The 18,587-nt window shown below is 43.7% G+C and overlaps 1 protein-coding gene across 2 annotated transcripts in view; it reads right to left on the bottom strand.

Annotated features, from left to right (window-relative positions):
- SOCS6 (suppressor of cytokine signaling 6) overlaps positions 1–18,587 on the bottom strand; it is a 151,143-nt gene that overhangs the window by 119,518 nt on the left and 13,038 nt on the right. The window contains exon 1 of one of the 2 annotated variants that reach the window (XM_085605905.1): positions 7,006–7,126. The exons of the other annotated variant lie outside the window; for it this stretch is intronic. The gene's annotated coding sequence lies outside the window, so the exon portion shown is untranslated. Of the gene's footprint in view, positions 1–7,005; positions 7,127–18,587 lie in introns of those variants that run through there. 2 annotated transcript variants of the gene reach the window in all.

Here is an 18,587-nt window from a genome sequence, read left to right as displayed (position 1 = left end):
TAACATAGCAGGGGTGGGTCTGTTGTATCACACAAAACGTCAAGATTTCTTGCAAGGGCAAGAAGTTTTAATGTCTGTTTTGTTCTGATATCCTGACATGTTTTTTCTCCTTGAGGCACATCTGTATTATCTGTAGGGCCTCACATGCAACCTCAGATCCATTGGGGGGTTTCTTCCTATGTACATATTGATTACATTTGGTTGAATGTCTGATATTGTTAGGAGTGTGAGTTTATGAGAAGGTATGCCCGAGGTCTGAGTTAATGTGTTGTGGGATGTTTGGATATTTATATATAAAAAAAATTATTATGCCTCACAGTACTAAATTATAATAAAAGGCTTTTTTCCTAATTCTTATTTTTCCGTTGTGGTGTCACTATTAGTCTGAGATGCGCACTGGTAATGGTTTAATGATTCGTGACTTTTTGCACATATTGAGTTAAACTGGTAGAAAACCTCTTGTTTTTTTAATAAATTCATGTTTTCCCCTGTTGGTCTCTACCTATTTTGAAATCAGGGGCCCCCTCCTTCTGAGTGGTTGTTTCGTCTGTAACTCACCCTGCCGTCCCAACCCCGAGACAACACTATCTCCAAGTGTAACCTCTTGGTCACCACTGACTCCCTATGTAACACCTTTTCCATCTCTAGGTCCCATGTAACACTACTGTTAACGTTTTCAAGTGTAGTCACCTCTGCCATAGAAGTGATGGCAGGGGTGTTCATGTGTCAGGGCATGCTTGGATCATGTTATGCATTGGAAGACACTGAATGTTGCTTACTTTTAACCTTGCTATGTTTGGTGAACAGGCATACTTGTGTCACTGGTCTTATGGACATGTACTCTGGCTGCTGTCCTTAGGGAAGAGTACTACCCGAGTTTGAGAGTCACTAATCACATCATTTGAATATCGTTTTTTGAAGGTTGAATACTGGTACAACCGTCACATATTAATCTAAGGGCCAAAGTGACTGCGGCTTGTACTGTAAATTCTCGGTTTCATCCTATCAGTTTTTCCATCCCTCCTTATCTTGCAAATATCCTAAAATCTCCACTCTTCCCAGGTCTCCCTCGGTTGTCTTCCAAACCCTCAGGTATGTCACCCTTTAAGTTGTCTCTGATTTCTTAACCTATTCCATAAACACTCCTTCCTCTTGGTCTCTAGAGATGCGGACTTGTGAGATGTGCTCCAGCCTCATTTTCTCCCAGAAAGACATCTACAGTCCACGAAGTTAAGCTGATTCACAAACTATTGGGGATGGTCAACACCCCCACATGTTGGCACCCATGCCCTCTCAAAATGCCACAGTTTGCTCGATCAGTCTCTAGTCTCCAGCTGAAATGGGGAAGGTTTCTAAAACAAACCGGTTTTTTACTTTTGGACTTTTTTTCAACAGGTCCCTGGTTCTTTTTGCTAGGAGATTTGCCCAGAAAGCTTCTTTCCTTTTGATCCTGTGTTTCCGGGTACACCGCAGTGTACTTTGTTTTTTTAAATGCACCTTTTCGAGGTCCAAGATCTTAAAAGCGGACCGTTCTGGATTAAAAATACAATGTTTAGGGCCAGATTACACTGCATACATGATCTTTATAAGTAGATCAAGCCATAATGATAATCCACATTTGTAAAGCGCGAACAATCACCCGTAAGGGTCTCTAGGCGCTGGGGGTCGTCGGGAATATTAAGCAAGCTATTGCCCAGAGTCACATGGTGCTGGGCTAATCTGCCACCAGCGCCGGGGATCAAACCGTGATCCCCAGATTCCAGAGTCAGTCGCCCTGGCCGCAGCGCCACACCTCTTCAACTTTATTGATGAACAAACATTACAGAAATGGAAGTTTCTGGACTGCGCCACAGAGAAACAAAAGGTAAACAAACTTCTGCTCTCTGGCTCCCGATAGTGATCTGTAGGTTTTAGTTATGATACCAGAATACTGTAGACCCAGGGGAGCAATAATTCAATACACAATATTGACAACACAATATTTCTGTCAACAATACTCTGAAATAAAACCATTTTTTCCAGGATAGACTATCCTGACTGGAGAATGACTCTTATAGCAAGTGTTGACCACTTGCTTAACTGGCCTACTGAAAGCAACCCTGAGTTTTCCATAAAACCTAACACCACAGCTCTCCCTGAGGTGACATGTCTGTCTTAAATGTGCTACATAAGCCTGCCACCATTCAATTGTGACATGCAGGTTTCAATTACTGGGGTCAATCACTGGCACAGGATACATGTAATAACTCACTTTCAAAGACACCAATTCCTGCAGTTTGTACCTTGATGTGTCTGAAGCCTGTAGAAACTTAACAATATCCATAAGAGAAGCAATGGTACTTCTCTGGCGTCAATATCATTCACTGGCATGTTATTTTAGGTTGTGTGTAATTCAGCACATGAACTGCCCTAGAATCAGTTCCATTTAGCAAGCAGAGGCAGGGTAATTTGCTTCAGCCTCGACTGAACACCTCCTGGACTTTCAGTTGAGTTCTCCTTGGAGAGTTCTGGCACTGTTTTATGAGCCTGTGTAACACAAATTGAGTCTTGGGCTTGTTGAAAATATTAATGACCAGGCAACCAGCATCACAGTGGACTCTCATGATGGGACCCCACATGAATGAAAAAATTTACCTCGGAACAGCGTGCGTTCAATTCTACTGTATACTTATTAATCCTTCATAAAATAAAAGTATTAAAAAAACTCACAATGCCCTTACTAAGAACACATTTCAAGTAATCTTAACACAGAACATCCACGAGTCTCTCTCAGGTTCCTTAGGAACAATCATCAATGCTTATCACTTAATCTTACAGTCTGCATAATACAATCTTAACAAAACACTTTGTCAAAACTAAATCTTTTGTATACGCCGCCTGCAGATTGGACACATTATCAGGGAAGGCATCCTTGGAGGTAACCACTTAAACCAATTGTATATGACACTTATCAAGGATCGGAACTCACAATATCGTCTGCTGCAGTAAATCAGAAAGTGTTGGCCAACTTGAAGTTTTTTTAAACAAGTTATTAACATTCCCTTTAACATAGTAAAGTGAGTACCCCAACAGTTAACAAATTTAGTATCCTTATTTTTAGGTCTCGCCTAGCTATTGCGTTTATGCAATCACTATGCGAGACTCTAGTAAGAGGGGCATTTCAAAGTGCTCCCAAAAGTGGATTGCATGGCGAGCACGCGCACAATCACGTGCATAGTGCCGCCATGCAATCCGTTTGGGGAAGCACTTCAGCCCACTGGCGCCCTCGGCGGCATACTTCAAAGGGTCCGCTCCCCCGCCTGGAATGCGCTCCCCCGCCAAGCACGCACGCCACGCTCCGCCACGTCTCGCCGTGACAAATTTGCTTTCACTTTCGCGCGGCGGGCGCTCGCGTCCGGAGCACTTTAGAAGCTGGGCTTGTCTTGTTTTCTTCGTAATACGCATTTGTTCTCTACCTGGCTCCCCTCCTTTTCCTAGGCCTCTGTCTCTCTTACGACCCCATTCCCTTATGTCTGTATTTACTGCTCTCTCTCTCTCTTGGCTTATGTATGAATGTACTGCTCTTTGTCTCTCCCGCTCTCCCCATTCTATCCTGCTCTCTCTCACGAGCCTTCCACCATTTCCTATCTCTAACCTGTGGTCCCCGTCTACCTCGCGCCCTCTCCCCTCTTTGTGCCCGCTCCCTTTCTCGCGTCGCCACCTCTTCCATCATTGTACCTCGCTGTCCCTGTCTAACCTGCAGTGCCCGTCTACCTCGCGCCCTCTCCCCTCTTTGTGCCCGCTCCGTCACCACCTCTTCCATCATTGTACCTCACTGTCCCTGTCTTTCTCGCGCCCCCTCCCTTCCAGATCTCTGTGTCGCTGTGTCTCCTTCCCTGTCAGGCCTCTTCTTTCCTCCCGGTGTCTGACATTTGAGGGTCGCTAATGAGCGCCTCCGCAGTCCGGCTCTCACTGATCCCTCGGAGGCTGCCGGGGGTATGGGATCCTTTCCCTGCAAATAATTCATTTAGCTACGTGTTGCGTAAGAGCCTAAAAGGCTTTCTGCTGCTACCGTGCTGCTCGGCGGCCATTATTATATTATATCAGGGCCGGTGCTGTTGCTGTAGTGCAGTTTAATTAAAAATGTGATCTGTAGCTTTAAACATGCAGCTTTCCATGCAGAATTATGCCAAAAAATTCTTGGTCTGCAAACTCGTAATTGCGTACAGAGATTCCCGTCGGTACCGGAAATTCAGAACGCCTGGAACGGCTGCATATAGTTCCTCAATACTTTGTCTATTTAAACTAGTTGTGTTTCATCAGCTTTTAAGAGTAGCGTTCGGGCCACTCCTTCCGCCCCCTCCTTTTTAGTCTCCTTCTAGGCCACTTTTTCCATTTTGCTTGGACATTTGATCCTCGTCTTTTGGCTGCCTCTTTCTCTTCTTAATAATGATACTATAATATAATACTTGGATTTGTATAGCGCCGCTAATAACCCGTGAGGGTCTGTAGGCGCTGTCCGTAGGCAGGGGGAAGTGATTTGGCCAGAATCACAGGATGTTGAGCACACGACGAGACTTAAACCTGGATCTCTCAGTGCCCAAGTCGGCTGCACTGGCCGTTAAGCCACACCCTCCCCCTTCTGAACGTAGCATTTGGACCACTTCTTTGTCATTGACTCGACTCTGAACACGTCCAGGGCCGGACTGGTAATTTAAAAGAGTCCTGTCAAAAAGTATAAACTTAGACCCCATGTGCACCAAGTGAGTAACCCCCAGCACATTGCTCAGTAGGATTTAATGTAGGATAATTTTGGAAAAGTGAAACCAAAAGGTGCATGTTAACTGCTCAATTTTTCAAATATATTTACCACTTTTACTGACTGCTCCGAAAGGGATTCAAATAAAGATTCCAGTACATTAGTGTTTACCACAGTACCGCGAAGCGCTATTTCTACACAGCTTCTAATCATGCATGCCATGTGCCTGGTGAGAAAAAGGACCCATTTGTTGGTACAGTTATGAGAGGTTCTCTTTTAATGCTTCCATTCAAAAGTCTTTGAAGCTCACCTAACAAGCATTGAAAATGCAACAGGTCTCGCATTTACGCGAGGAAGCTATTGGCATTGTAAATGACAATGCCTTTTATTTTATGTTTTAAAAACCAAAACATAAATAAAAGGCATTGTCATTTACAATGCCAATAGCTCAAACTCCCGTAAATGCGAGACCTATTGCATTGCAAATGCTTGTTCCAAGTCGTCATAGCTGGTCTACAGATATATTTAGTATTTCACTGTAAAGTACTACAAACAATTGACGCGGGACTGTAAGGAGGAAAACATATTTAAGCAAAGACTTTTATAATACTATTATGCACTTTCAGAATTAGTCTGAAAAGGCAATAAAATGCGGTGGTGACTTGGCCTCACCATGAAAATTCTGTTGACCGATATGCCCCTATCAGCTCAGAGAGCGAATGAATTGCACCTCATACATCAAACTACCTCATCAGTAAGGAATCATGTACATATTAGGTTCTAACACCTTCTACTATCGTATTTTAAAGTCAGAAAAATCACCAGCCTCTATACAGCAATCTTTTGTGGTCTGCGAACTTTAGCCTTTTTGTGGGAAATCGTCTGAACACTCCCTGAAAACTGAGGTATGCAATTCCAAAGGAACAGTGCTGTTTCATTATGGCCCTTGCCATGTAATTTACCGTTTGCAAACATATTTACTATGAATTTTCCACACGTAAGGCGATGCAGCTATGGGTTCTTTTTAAAGGATAACAGTTTGCTTGTCAATTGCTCTATTGAGACATAAAATATGAGAGAACTTTGACCAGATAGTGCAAATAGCCCTAACTGATAGATGAGGGGTGGTGATTAGCCAGTAACAGGAAACAATATACCACAGAAAATTAAATAATTATTAGATAGAACGAGAAAAATTCAGCATGCGTGAATAAAAAGTGTCCACTCTTGATAACGATAGTTTTTTTTCCAATTAAGACAACTATTTCAAGGAAGCATCCGGAATTTAGAACGGTCCCAAATATGGAAATTATAGTGACATACCTTAAAGAGTGAAAAATTAACAAAAACGTTGTTCAGAGCTGAACCATTTGGATAACGTTTGCTTACAAACTTCACATGCAAAAAAAGAACGAGCCTCATGCAGGAAACAGATTTTAAAATAGCAAGCGTTCGTAGCGTTGAAAAACTGCTCTTTGTAAAAATTGCGTATAGGCTGTTTTGTGTTTGCCGAATTCGTCACTGACTGTGCGATTATAAATGCCTCCGCACACAGTTTGCCGCCAGGGATTTAACATTTTCGCTGTATTCGTATTTCAAATCTATCCACCACAGCAAACTTAGTTGGTTATTTAAAATCAAATATATTTATAATCAAATAATATTTGATTCCGTATTTGATTCCATTCCGTTTAAACAGTGGGTGTATGAAGGAGATCACAGATGTCTGGCAAACAAAAGTCAACCAAAACACTAACAGGAAACATTGGATTTACTTAGAAGTGGGCTAATGGATTAATGTACAAACACTGTGTTCCACAGTAATTTAGTTTTAAAAATACAGGACTGGGAAAAAAAACACTGAACATGAAACAACAATACTATTTTACTCTGGAAGGGAAATACAACACTGTTGACAAAAGTGCCGCTCCTTGCAAAACAACACTGGTTTCGGGGAATAACATGTTGAATAGCATCTGCTGAATGTTTGTTCTTTTCCCTTTCAGAAGTATCTTGCTGTTCCATAGTACTGGAAACCATTTGTTAACAATACACAATTGTTACTTATGTCATAATAATGCCAAAGCGTAAGCTGCACAACTTGTCCTTTCTTGCCACCTAATTCAGTCAACCATGATTTACAAATTAGTCATGCAGCGCCGCACAATTACAGGGACCCCAAGTCCTTCAACCCTCGGCAAACTTGTACCACCTCAATCTCACAACACTTCTCCGGCGATCAGCAACACACACCATTCGCTACTTACACGGACCCTCCAAGAAATCAGCCTCATGTCCCTCGTCCGTAGCTGATTTTTTTTGTTTGATGGACGTCATTCGTCCATAACTCTAGCACTTCCGGGTCGTACAATGAACCAATCCCACGATTAAACGTTTTCTGGGCGTAGCCTATGAGTGGGCGGTACTGTTCATGTGTAAGGTAACCTGGGATTGGGGCATTAAAAGCCTTTTAGCCCATCCTGGCGCGCTGCACGACTTCCGAGGTGCTGATTGGCTCTGGAGTTTGCACATGCTTTTGTCCTATTCTGTCCCTTTATGCAGGGTAGAATTTTTTTTTTAAAACACATTCTTTCACTGTCGGCGTGCGCAGCCCACCTTGACATTGTAGTGAGTGATATTTAGCTGCAGCTGTACCAAAGCGAAGTGATTTACTGTAGTGGCAGTGTGAGTCTGTCACTGTTCGGGCAGACGAAGCTAGGTTGCGGGCTCTCCTCTTTTTTTATTGGGAAATGGGAGGTGCAAAAGACAGCCCAGTAGGGCCAGAGGAGAAGGGAGCAAGCGGTGGTTGGACTTTCTGGGAGTGTTCTCGATTAATTCCTGGTCTGGCCAGTGGCGTAACACAAAATTATGCACCTGACCCCGCCCCCTCCCAAACATTATGAGGGGATCGTTCGGTTCACAGATCGGACGGATATTAATTAGTCTTGGGCTCAATGGGGTCCCACTGAAGGGTTCCCCACTTCCTCTCCCTATGCTGCAGTTGGCCTGCTCGGGAAAGCAGAGTGGCTTTCCCCAATCGTCAACCTATTTTTTAGTCCATGCCATTGCACGCATTTTGCAATGGGGTGTCTTGTGGCGGTGAGGAGGCCCCCTCCAAAATACGGAACACTTCTTGCCCACTCCCGACCCCCCACCCCTTCCTGTTTGCGGCAACCTCATTACTCCCTGGGGCTGGCCCTTTTGTTTCAGGTCTCCTGTCGAGATTGACAACCATAGATAAGGCGGTTGAGACGGGTACGTTACGGGGCTGTCGTCTACTCTAAGGCACACGTGGGCGTTTCTAGCTTTTGCCGACAATGAATTGGTATAGTAAAAACCTGAAGGTTTATCAAGGATTGAAATCTTATAAAAAGTAATGGAATGGTTAAAGTCAGTCAGTATGTCATTAATATCAAGAAATAGCGTGAAGCTCAGAATAAAACAGAATTAAAACGCTCTTCCTCGAAAGGCACTTCCTGGAATAATTCAACCCATTTCTTGACCTTTACGGCCATCTAGCACTCACATGAGGTCAACTTTGTAAATATGCATTTTACTCCTGTTTTTTAACTTATCGCTGAGATCTTTTATTTTTTTACTATATATATATATATATATATATATATCCAAAGGAAGGGTTACTCCACACAGAAGAAACCCGGAGGGACACAGCGGGGTACCAGGAAGATTTGTTTAATGCAGCACGGTTGTGGCATGACGCGTTTCGGCAGGTTGTGCCTTAATCATATGCCCTAATTGCCAGTTCCCTGCACCAAAACGCTCTTAGAAAGTTACATCGTGCTTCCATTGGCTGGAGCCCAGCTGAGTCAAATTACTCAAAGCATCTCTGCAGCCTCCATCTCCGGACTACAGTTCCCAGGGTGCACCATCTTGGCAGACTAGGTAAGCTTAGGAGTTCGACTTCTCTGATCACGTAGTGAGGGCTGGTAACAAAAGAGGCTTGAATAGGTGCAGTTTTAAAATATCCTGGCGCCTTTGTTGCATAAACTCTTCTCCCCGGCCCCCAGACGCCTCACCGCATTGAATCAAGTCCTGCGGTACCGGGGACGCCAATTTAATGATATGGTCTCGCCGTGAAGTCACGGCCCGTATTCACGGCAGTACATTGTAGTCCTTGAATGCGGGGGCCGAAGCACTTCCAGTCCCTTGAAAAACGTAGAAGCTGTAAAGCGATTGCCCCTGTGACTATGGCCACTTGTAAGACGTGTCCCCCCAAGCACGCCATGGGCTAGCGCGCTAAATACCCAAAGCAAGGGTTACTCCACACAGAAGAAATCCGGAGGGACACAGCGGGGTACCAAGAAGATTTGTTTAATGCAGCAAGGTTGTGGCATGACGCGTTTCGGCAAGTTGTGCCTTAATCATATGCCCTAATTACCAGTTCCCTGCACCAAAACGCTCTTTGAAGGTTACATCATGCTCCCATTGGCTGGAGCCCAGCGGAGTCAAATTACTCAAAGCATCTCTGCAGCCTCCATCTCCGGATTACAGTTCCCAGGGTGCACCAACTTGTTGCGTTGTAATTGCATATATGTAATTTGTTAACATGCTCAGCCTATCTTCTGTACCTTTGTAACTGTATATATGTAACTTGATAGCATGTTTAGTATATCTAGTGTACCTTTTGCAACTTACCTGGTTCTTTTGTAAAGCGCTCTGACAACTTCGGTCAAAGTTTGCACTATATAAAACTGCAATAAATAAATAGAATGCAAGAAAAAATCTAGTTAAATCAAATATAGTCAAGTTTTCCAGGTTGAAGCATGATGTAATTCTCCAGTCCATGTTTTTTCTTTTAATTCTGGGACTTGTAGTCTTTTTTATTCCATTTAAAAGCAGGACTACAAGTCCCAGAATTGAAAGGAAAAGCATGGACTGGAGCAATACTTCACTCATGGACATGAGAAACTTGACAGATATGCCAGTTCTAGTGAATAAATCAAAGTCATAAATCAGAGGTCGGACAAGAGTGATGCTGCATCCTACAGTTAAAGGAAAGAAGGAGCCTAACCTCCAAGAAGGGACTTCTATTACAAGTCGTTATAAAATGAAGTCATACATTTAGAATTATGTTAGAGTCTCATAGTTTAGACCAATTATGTTCAAGAGATAATAATATAGTTTCTGAGCTCACAGTCTCAACATTATCCCACAGATTCACGTAATGCAGTTCCTGTCCCCAGTGCCCATCAGACACCTAAATTGTTAAAAATGTTGTTACCTAATATGCAATGACAAGTACTTGTGAAAAATCACACTGTGGTCTCAATAAGCGAGGCCTTCAGAAATTCACTCTTGATGAAACATTTTGCTACAGAATTGAAAGAAATATCACTCTGTAAATGGGAAATTGACAAAACAACACAACACATTGTGAGATTGAGCTCTCACTGGAGGACCACCTCCGCCCACCCAACGAAAGCTCGCCCCCCTACAAAGAAATCAACAACCCACCCAGGCAACCCCCAAACAACTGGAAATAATTCAAACCCATCTCCGAAACAGAGGCCAAACTGGCAAAAAAAGCTCAAACTCTCCCTAGCCCCACTCAGGACAAAGATTATAAATTGCTCTCTGAATACAGGAATCATGCCTGAATGCCTCAAAATCGGCCAAGAAACACCTTTACTGAAAAAGCAGGCGCTTACCCAAACGATCTCAATAACTTCAGGCCCGTCTCCAATCTCCCATTCTTAGCCAAATTGCTAGAAAAATGTGTTCTCCATCAACTTACCCATCACATGGACAACAACGAACTTCTAGACCCTCACCAATCTGGCTTCAGAAAAGGTTGCAGCAAAGAGACAGCGATCCTGAATGTCATTGATGACGCCTATAAATCACTCGACAATGACCGCTGCTGTCTACTCATACTCCTGGACCTTTCGGCAGCCTTCGACACGGCTGACCACAAACTGCTCATCAACGTACTTCGTGAAAAGGTAGGAGCAGATGAGATGGTCCTACAGTGGTTCACCTCCTTCCTGCAGAACCACTCACAAAGAATAAAAATCAGAAACTTCACGTCTGACTTACGCCCTGTAAACAGGGGAGTTCCCCAAGGATCAGTTCTCTCACCCGCACTGTTCAACATCTACAGAGCCCCTCACCACCATACTCTTCCACCTCTATGACGACAACACCCAAATTTACCTGGAAACCTCCCCCATAGCAGACATGCAAAGACTCAATGACACCCTAATAGAAGTCCAACAATGGCTTTCCCAAAACCATCTGAACCAGGATAAAATTGAAACCCTCTTCATAGCCAACAAAGAGCAGACCACCCGAATAACAGAATGGCTAAAATCTATTGGTGCTCTCAACTGCACTCTCATCCCGGCCGACTCCGTGAAATCACTGGGAATCACCCTGGACCCTAACCTAGACATGGCCAAACACATCAAGAACACCGCAAGGAGTGCTTTCTTCAGCTTAAAACTACTCAACAAAATCAAACCCTTCATCCCTCCAAATGACCTTAAGCAAGCCACGCAATCCCTCGTGCTATCCAGACTGGACTTCGGCAACGCTACCCTCACAGGCACGGCAAAATCACACCTTGCTCCTCTCAGATCAACCCTAAATGCAGCTGACAGAATGGTAACTGGAGTAAAAAAATTTGAACACATCTCCCCCGCTCTCAGAGAGCTAAATTGGCTCCCCATAGAAAAGCGTGCCAACTTCAGAACTGCCTGCCTCACCCACAAAGCTCTGCACACTGGCAAACGTACCTATCTGGCCTCCAAACTCAACAAAGCGGGGCAGACAAGAAAGCTCAGGAGCACCAACACTTAACTTCTCATCCCTCCTAAAACCCGCAAACAAAAAACCTTATCACGCTCCTTCTCTGGTAATGCGCCCCAAATTTGCAACGCCATCCCTGTCCATATCAGGACTAGCCCTTCCTTCAAAAAATTCAAAAGCCAACTCAAAGTCCTCTTCCTCAATCGAACTCTTATGAAGTGACAGCGGACGCACAAGACGGAATCGCGCCCACAAGAGCATCCAGTCACTGTGATAGGAACAACTTCTTACAGCATCTACCTCTTGACTCGCTCCTATGTCCCCCCATTTGAACAAGTCCCGTCACGTATTTTTGTGACTACTATTACTACTCTTTGTACTCGACTGATGCTTGACAAAGGCAGAACAACGACCCGTCACAAATCATTGTGGTTACCATTACTACTCTTTGCACTCTTTTGTTACTTGACAAATTTTGTAAAGCTCTCCGATACCTTTGAGTCTGGCCAGCGCTATATAAAACTCCTAAATAAATCAATAAATATGCTCTTTCTGTTAGTGTGGCTTTGTCCTATAAAACAGATTGAGTTTTAAGTGACTTCTTGAAATTCTGTAAATTGGTTGTATTTTCCCAAAGTTGTGTGAGTCCTGCAAGGACGAGAGCGTCTTGCAGGTACACTTTTGCCAGTGACGTATTGCGGTGCTGTAGTTCGTCCCATAACGTGATTCAATGTGTTGGGTTCGGCTTTCCTAATCTTGTTCAGCATATTATGTATGCACTGCGCCTGGCTAGTGACTGTTTTAGCAACCCAAATTCTAATCTTATCTGCACGGATGAGGTATAACTTGGCAGGGAAAATATAATTCTATCAGCACGGGTGATTACGGAGTCTAGAGTGCTGGCATCCTGCCCTCTTAATGCTTCACTTCCATATGAGAATGTTGGGAGAAGCTTTGCTCTTACGACTTCCAGGAGTGGCATCAGAGAGGGACTAGCAAGCTTTTTCTTCAAGTTTTTAAATGCTTTGGCCAGAACCAGGCCTTTCTTTTGTATCGCAACCATCTCTGTTTAAAAAGCTGCCTTTGTTATCGATAATTACCCTAAGATACTTGTATCCGTCCATGCTTTCCAGCCGGGTTTCACCTATAAACCAGGCCTGCGTTTGGGCACTCTTGATATAACTCATGGTTTTCGTTTGGCCCATGTTGATCGACAGGCCTTTGGGTAGTGAGTACACCGTCATTATTTCGAGCAGTCGTTGAAGGCCCACTGAGTGTGGCTGACCAGTACCACGTCATCGGCATATAAAAGCTTGATATTGTTTTTCCGCCTAGTTTAGGAGCATGAGGATTACTTGACTGTAGCGGTTCCGTCAAATTTGCCAGAAAGAGTTTGAATAAGGTTGGTGCCAGAACGCATCCTTGTTTTAGGCCTTAAGTGGTTTGGATTTTTCAAGAGAGATGCATGCCTGCTCCTATTTTGACTTGCACCCACGTTTTGCTATACAGCATTATCAACACATTTAAAAGGTTTTGCAGTATATTCCAGCTTGTTATCTTCTGCCATAACTTCCCCGGTCCACACAGTCGAAGGCTGCTTTAAAATCGATATAACAAAAGTATAGTGGTGTTTTGGAGGCACAGTCAGCATCCATAAATAAAGAGATTGCTAATATGTTCGTAATCGTGCCAGATGACTTTAAAAATCCAGTCTGATTATATGGTATAATGGCTTTGCTAGAGGCCCATGATGTTAGCTTATCAAGCGCAATTCTGGGAAAATGTTTAGTATCAACATCCATCAGAGATATAAAACCATAGTTTGCTGGAAGAGATCTGTCCCCTCCTTTAAAAATGGGAGATATAATTGAACCTTTCCAAGATGCGGGGACAATTCATGTGCTTCTGACCTCAGAAAATACTGGGGCTAAGATTCCTACCCATAGATCTGGGTCATATTTAAATACAGCTGGAGGTATGCTGTTTCGGCCCGGGGCTCCTTCTTTTCGCCATTTCGTTATTTGTTTTTTAATGCTATCTGCATTTACCTCGGGCAGTCCCTCATGTTGTATATATGTTAAAGTATCCCGGATGCCTGTCCGGAGGTTATCTGTACATTTGTCATTGAATTGATTTTTTTAGTTAGTGGACCTATGAAGTCTCAGTGATAATATGAGTTTATACCTCTATTGCCTGGTTTGAGAATTTGGTTCACTGTAGTCCAAAATCTAGTACTGTGATTATATTTCATATAGGTGTGTAATTTAGCCCATAATTTATTGCCCTGGTCTCTTTTTATTGTCCATGTTAACTTCTTCATTAGTTTTTTATTTGACCGTAAAACTGCAAAAGCGGTTAAATCCCCAGGCTTTTTTCTCAGAATTCTGAGGTCCTTATTTATTCCGGTTTTGTACTCCCTGAATCTAGGGTTGTGTGTTGCACTGGTGACCTCTTTATATACTTTATCATCATATTTGGATTTATTTGCTTTAGCATGTTTTTCCAGTAGTGTTCTAATGAGAGTTTCCCACGTATTTACCGCAGTAGTTGCTTTACCTAAAATGTCTTGAAGTATATCCCTTACAGTTACATGCAGTTGAGTAAGCCAGACCGGTGTGCTCTTAATGTGACTACAATTTGTGAGGTAGATTTTGTCAGTTGTCTACCTTACATGCTTTGGGGTTGTGATGTATGGTGAAAATGTGACTTCTTGCAGAAGATGGTCACAGCCGGATCTGTCTGTGATTTGAAATTAACAAACATGTTGGAATATGGACAGAGATGCAAAATTGTAATACAAGCAAGTACTGGTTTTGCTGGAGTTGAATGTGGCATTCGGTGGATTATCTGTTTGGAACCTGCCATTTAGGGCCCTAAGGCTGAAATCGTCCAGTAATTGACTTCCAATTTTCGTTTGGTGCCCGGATGTATTGCTGCCCTAGTTGGGTGTTTCCCAAAGTGCTTTTTGGGCTATTGTTAAGTTGCTTTCCGAGGTGCCATTTAATATAGATTGAAGTCCCCGGATATAACAAAGTGGGTCGAGTTTTCCTCCTCCAGCAATTTCGTTAATTCTTACATTACCTTTTTACTGTCATTGGATTTGTTTTTAGGATAAATATAGATATTAATAAAAAATTACATCAGTAGCAGCACCTTTAATGTTATTAGTACATTTTATTGCATTATTTCCTGTGGCTTTAATGTCCAGGGTTGTGTCTGAGGCTACGCTGACTATCGAAATATAGTTTGCCATATCTCCTGAGGGGTGCCCGTGTTTTCTGTTTTACTGCTGGAGTAAAAAAGCTAATGTAGCCTTGGATGTAGACAAGCTCGACCAGCCAGATTTCCTGGAGAAAAATAATATCAAAGGACAGCAGATAGTTATACAGCGCTGGATCAGTTAGTTTTGTATTCAGGCCAGTTATATTCCAAGAGCACATGCGAAGTGGTCTGGGATTAGATCCAGCTTGTTGGTTCTGAGTTGTGTATGGTCATAGTGGCGTGTGAGAAAATCTTGGTTTTCTGACTGTCTTGTGTGCCTCTTTGTGATTTTTCCCAGGCGACTTGGTCTGTCTCCCCGTGAGATTTATATAAGTAATTTTTTTCCGTGGAGCCCTTTGCACCCTTGAGCACTGAGGTGGATACTTCTTGCTGCATGTCTGATTTCGCTTTTTGTCCTTGGGGGAGAAGGGGCATCCAGTCGTTTGACAAGGGATAACCTTTATTCCCCATTTTTTGAGAACTGGACCTTCTGCAAGAATTCTTTTTGTAGTGTCAGTTGTGGACCATGTGGTTTTGGTTACTTCCCCTCCAGGTGCTACATCTGAACTTTCGAATTGTATTGCCACACGATCTTTTGATGTTAGGTCACTTAGTCTTGGCATGGCTACTAATATTTAAAAATGTTTCCCCGGTTTAGAACGTCGTGTCTACCTCTGGAGACATACTCCTGGATCAGGATTAGAACCAGGGTGTTGTCCAGGTAACCTTCTGCAGTAATCTGCAGGTTTTCCAGGTCAGATCTAGCTGTGGCATGTGCTAGGATACTTGAAGTGCCTTCTTACGAGGTCGCCGTGGGCGCAATAATTTCTTCAGAGCCCCCGGGAAGTGCTTTGGGTTGGATGCTGATAGGAGGTGTCGAAACTAAGCCCGCAGTTAGATTTATAGACAGTAATTTATCGATTGGAGTTGTACTATTTGTCTGTGTAGAGATGTTATTTCCAGTTCTCGTAGTAGGTAACAGTTCTTCTGTACTGTTTCTGTTTGTCTGATTGTAATTGGAGAACTCGTCCATCGAAGATGACGCAATGTGGTACTCTGGCGCAACAGTTTGGGTTGTCATAGACTTCTTAGAGATGTTATTTGATGCCTGTGGTATTTCTCCGGGTTCCCCCATATGCTCTCCATTGATGAAGTTTGGCTGGACTCTGCAGACTGTTTGCAGAGCCCAGGGTGATTCAGGTCTAGATTGGGCTGTGCTACTATTTGTTCATCCCCCTGTCTGGTCAAAGTTGCGGTTTGCATCGCTATTTCCACCGATCTTGTTGTTGAGTCAAAGAGAGGAGCAGTTTTTTAATTCCACCCCTTTCTTTTTTGTGCTCATCTATATTTAGCTTTTTCCTTGATATATTCTAGACAGCCAGGCCCGGCATGAGGGATTTCGGACACTGGCTGCTGTGCTGTGATATTAATTTCCCTTGGTGCACTCTTGTTAGGTTTTCGCTGAATGCCTGGTATGTAGTTGGTTGTTGGGTCTGCGGGTGTCACCTATAGGTAAAGCAGGACTTGAGAGATCACTAGATTTTGCTGACCTTTCAACTGTCGCCCCTGGCTGGTTTTTGTTTTGGGACCAAATGTTTTGTTTCAGATTAATTAGTAGATCGCTTAACATTGTGGGGACAGTTGCTAGCTTGTCAACAATGCAGTGCAGGGACACTTTATTTGGGAGAAGGAGCTGTCGTCCTGCATGCACCCTTTTTATTAGGAAGTTCAGCTCTCCAAGTTTTCAGTTGATCCTGGCAACGTAAATTGCCATAGTGTTCAATAGCGAGAGTTGAATGACCATCTTATTTGACTGCAGCTGCAATGCTTTTGCTGATAGCTGGGCCGTATTCAAGAGGGATGCCCAAGCAATGAATGAGGGAGTATTTTGTTCTCCACTTTGACGACAATCCTGATGAGAGCAAAACAAAGTTGGATGTCTTGTTCGGGGCCTGCATGTAAGCTGTAAGGATTGTATGTTGTGCTTTTATGATATTTAATATCGAATAAAGCTTTACCTACCTGTAAGGATTTCATCCCATTCTGGTGTTTTTAGGTACGAGAGGAGCTTGCTGTCTTTCTCTTCTTGCGTCCCCGAGGGTACTGTTGGTGATGTACCTATACTTCCTTTTAAGGGGCTAGATTTCGGGATGCTTTTAAGGTTCCCTGCACTGACAGTAGCTGTTGGACTACCCTCGAACAACATGTTTGGACGGGGAGTGCCTTCATTCTGCTGCTCACTTGTGAACAGGGAATGCACCCATTGAGATTTCCTTGGTCGTTTTGTAAGAAGTCTAGCTTAGGCCCTTTTATCCTTGGGTGTTTTGATGAATTTATCAAATTACAGCTTTCCCCTATTTCGCTTTGTACGGGGTTTATAATGGAAATTAGCAGTTGAACAGTGTAGAAGTTCGCTGGAGTATACGGTTTGGAGATGAGAGTGGTGATACCAGCTTGGTTGGAGTCGTCGACAGTAATGGGGTTTGTAGGCCATTACGTTTTTCATTGCTTGAAAATAGCACTGCTCCCGCGTTTTTTTAAAAGGCACATTTTGTAAAATGTTTGGGCTGATTTGGGCAGGCTGCATGTTTAGTATCAAGGCGATTCCCATTTGTTCCTTGTTTTCCAATTGTTTCTGCTTGATTTGGAAAGATCTATTAAGGGGCCTTCGTTTATTTGTGGGTTTGATTTCACTTTGCGTTTTGCTTCTTTCGCGTTCTTTGCCTTAGCCAGTGTACCATTTCCCCTTATTGCTTTACCTGACTTCATCTTTTTTTACCGTCAGTGCTGGTTCATCCCTGGTCTTTCCTGATCTCATAGACTGGAAACTCTATCTACTTAAGTTCGAAGGTTCGAGTCCTAGGGTCTTTTATCTGGCAGCCAATAGTTGGATAGTAAGTTGGTTTCTGTCAGGTGGATAAGGGCCTCCTATTTTGGCCTCAGAGAACTTTGGATCTGCCTGTCATCCAGGGAGGTGGAGAAGGGTTTGTGCTTTCCTTTGCTGTTGTCCCTCTTCTTAGCACACGTCAGATCTATTATATTTATACCTGCCTCTGGCTTGGTCTTGACTTGCTGCTCTATATTAAGATATGTTTCAAGTGCCGCCACGCCCCCTCTTGAAGAAAGGTAGATGGGGGGCATGAACACACAATCAGTCTTATGTTTTGGACCTCTCAAAAGCTAGTCAGTTAACTAGCACACTGGCAGCTTGTGGTAGAAAACTTAGAAGGAAAAATGAGTCCCGACTCAGTGCCGCACCCCCGTATGGCCGCTGCCGGCAGTCAGGGTTCTGTAGCAGTAGCTTCTGATGTTGTTCTACTATTATTTCACTTCAGCAACACTAGTGGTACCTAGTGAGAGGAAGATAGTCCTGCTACTAATATTTGACTGAGCATTGTAGCAGCAGAATGAGGCTGTGAGAGGGGAGGGAAATTCTGGGGCTGCTGCCCTACGCAAAAAAGCTGCACCGACCTAAAGCTGGCTGCTTCTGTTCACGTCGGGTAGGCCCCATGAGCCTAGTCTTACTGTGTGCCTTGCCACCTGAATAGTGCTGATGTAATGCGGGCGGGCAGGTGAGAGCTGATTTCGGGACCCGAGCGGTGGGCGCGGTGGAGTGGAATCACTCTAGAGGACGCGGCGTCAGTATGAGCGTACCATCACGGAAGAAGAGCAGGGTTCCTGTTGTCCGCCAGCTTCAGCTGCCTACTTCCTGCCATCCACCACTGCTTTCCGCCACCTCCTTAATCAGTAGTCCCCGATTATTGCCGAGCCTGCTCTCTCACCAGCTCACACCCGGCACAGCTTTAGCCATGCCCATGCG

The sequence above is a fragment of the Triturus cristatus genome, chromosome 5_1 (genome assembly GCF_964204655.1).
Source record: "Triturus cristatus chromosome 5_1, aTriCri1.1, whole genome shotgun sequence".
Taxonomy (NCBI): domain Eukaryota; kingdom Metazoa; phylum Chordata; class Amphibia; order Caudata; family Salamandridae; genus Triturus; species Triturus cristatus.
Note: the sequence above shows the minus strand (reverse complement) of the source record. Positions and strands in the feature narration are given on the sequence as shown.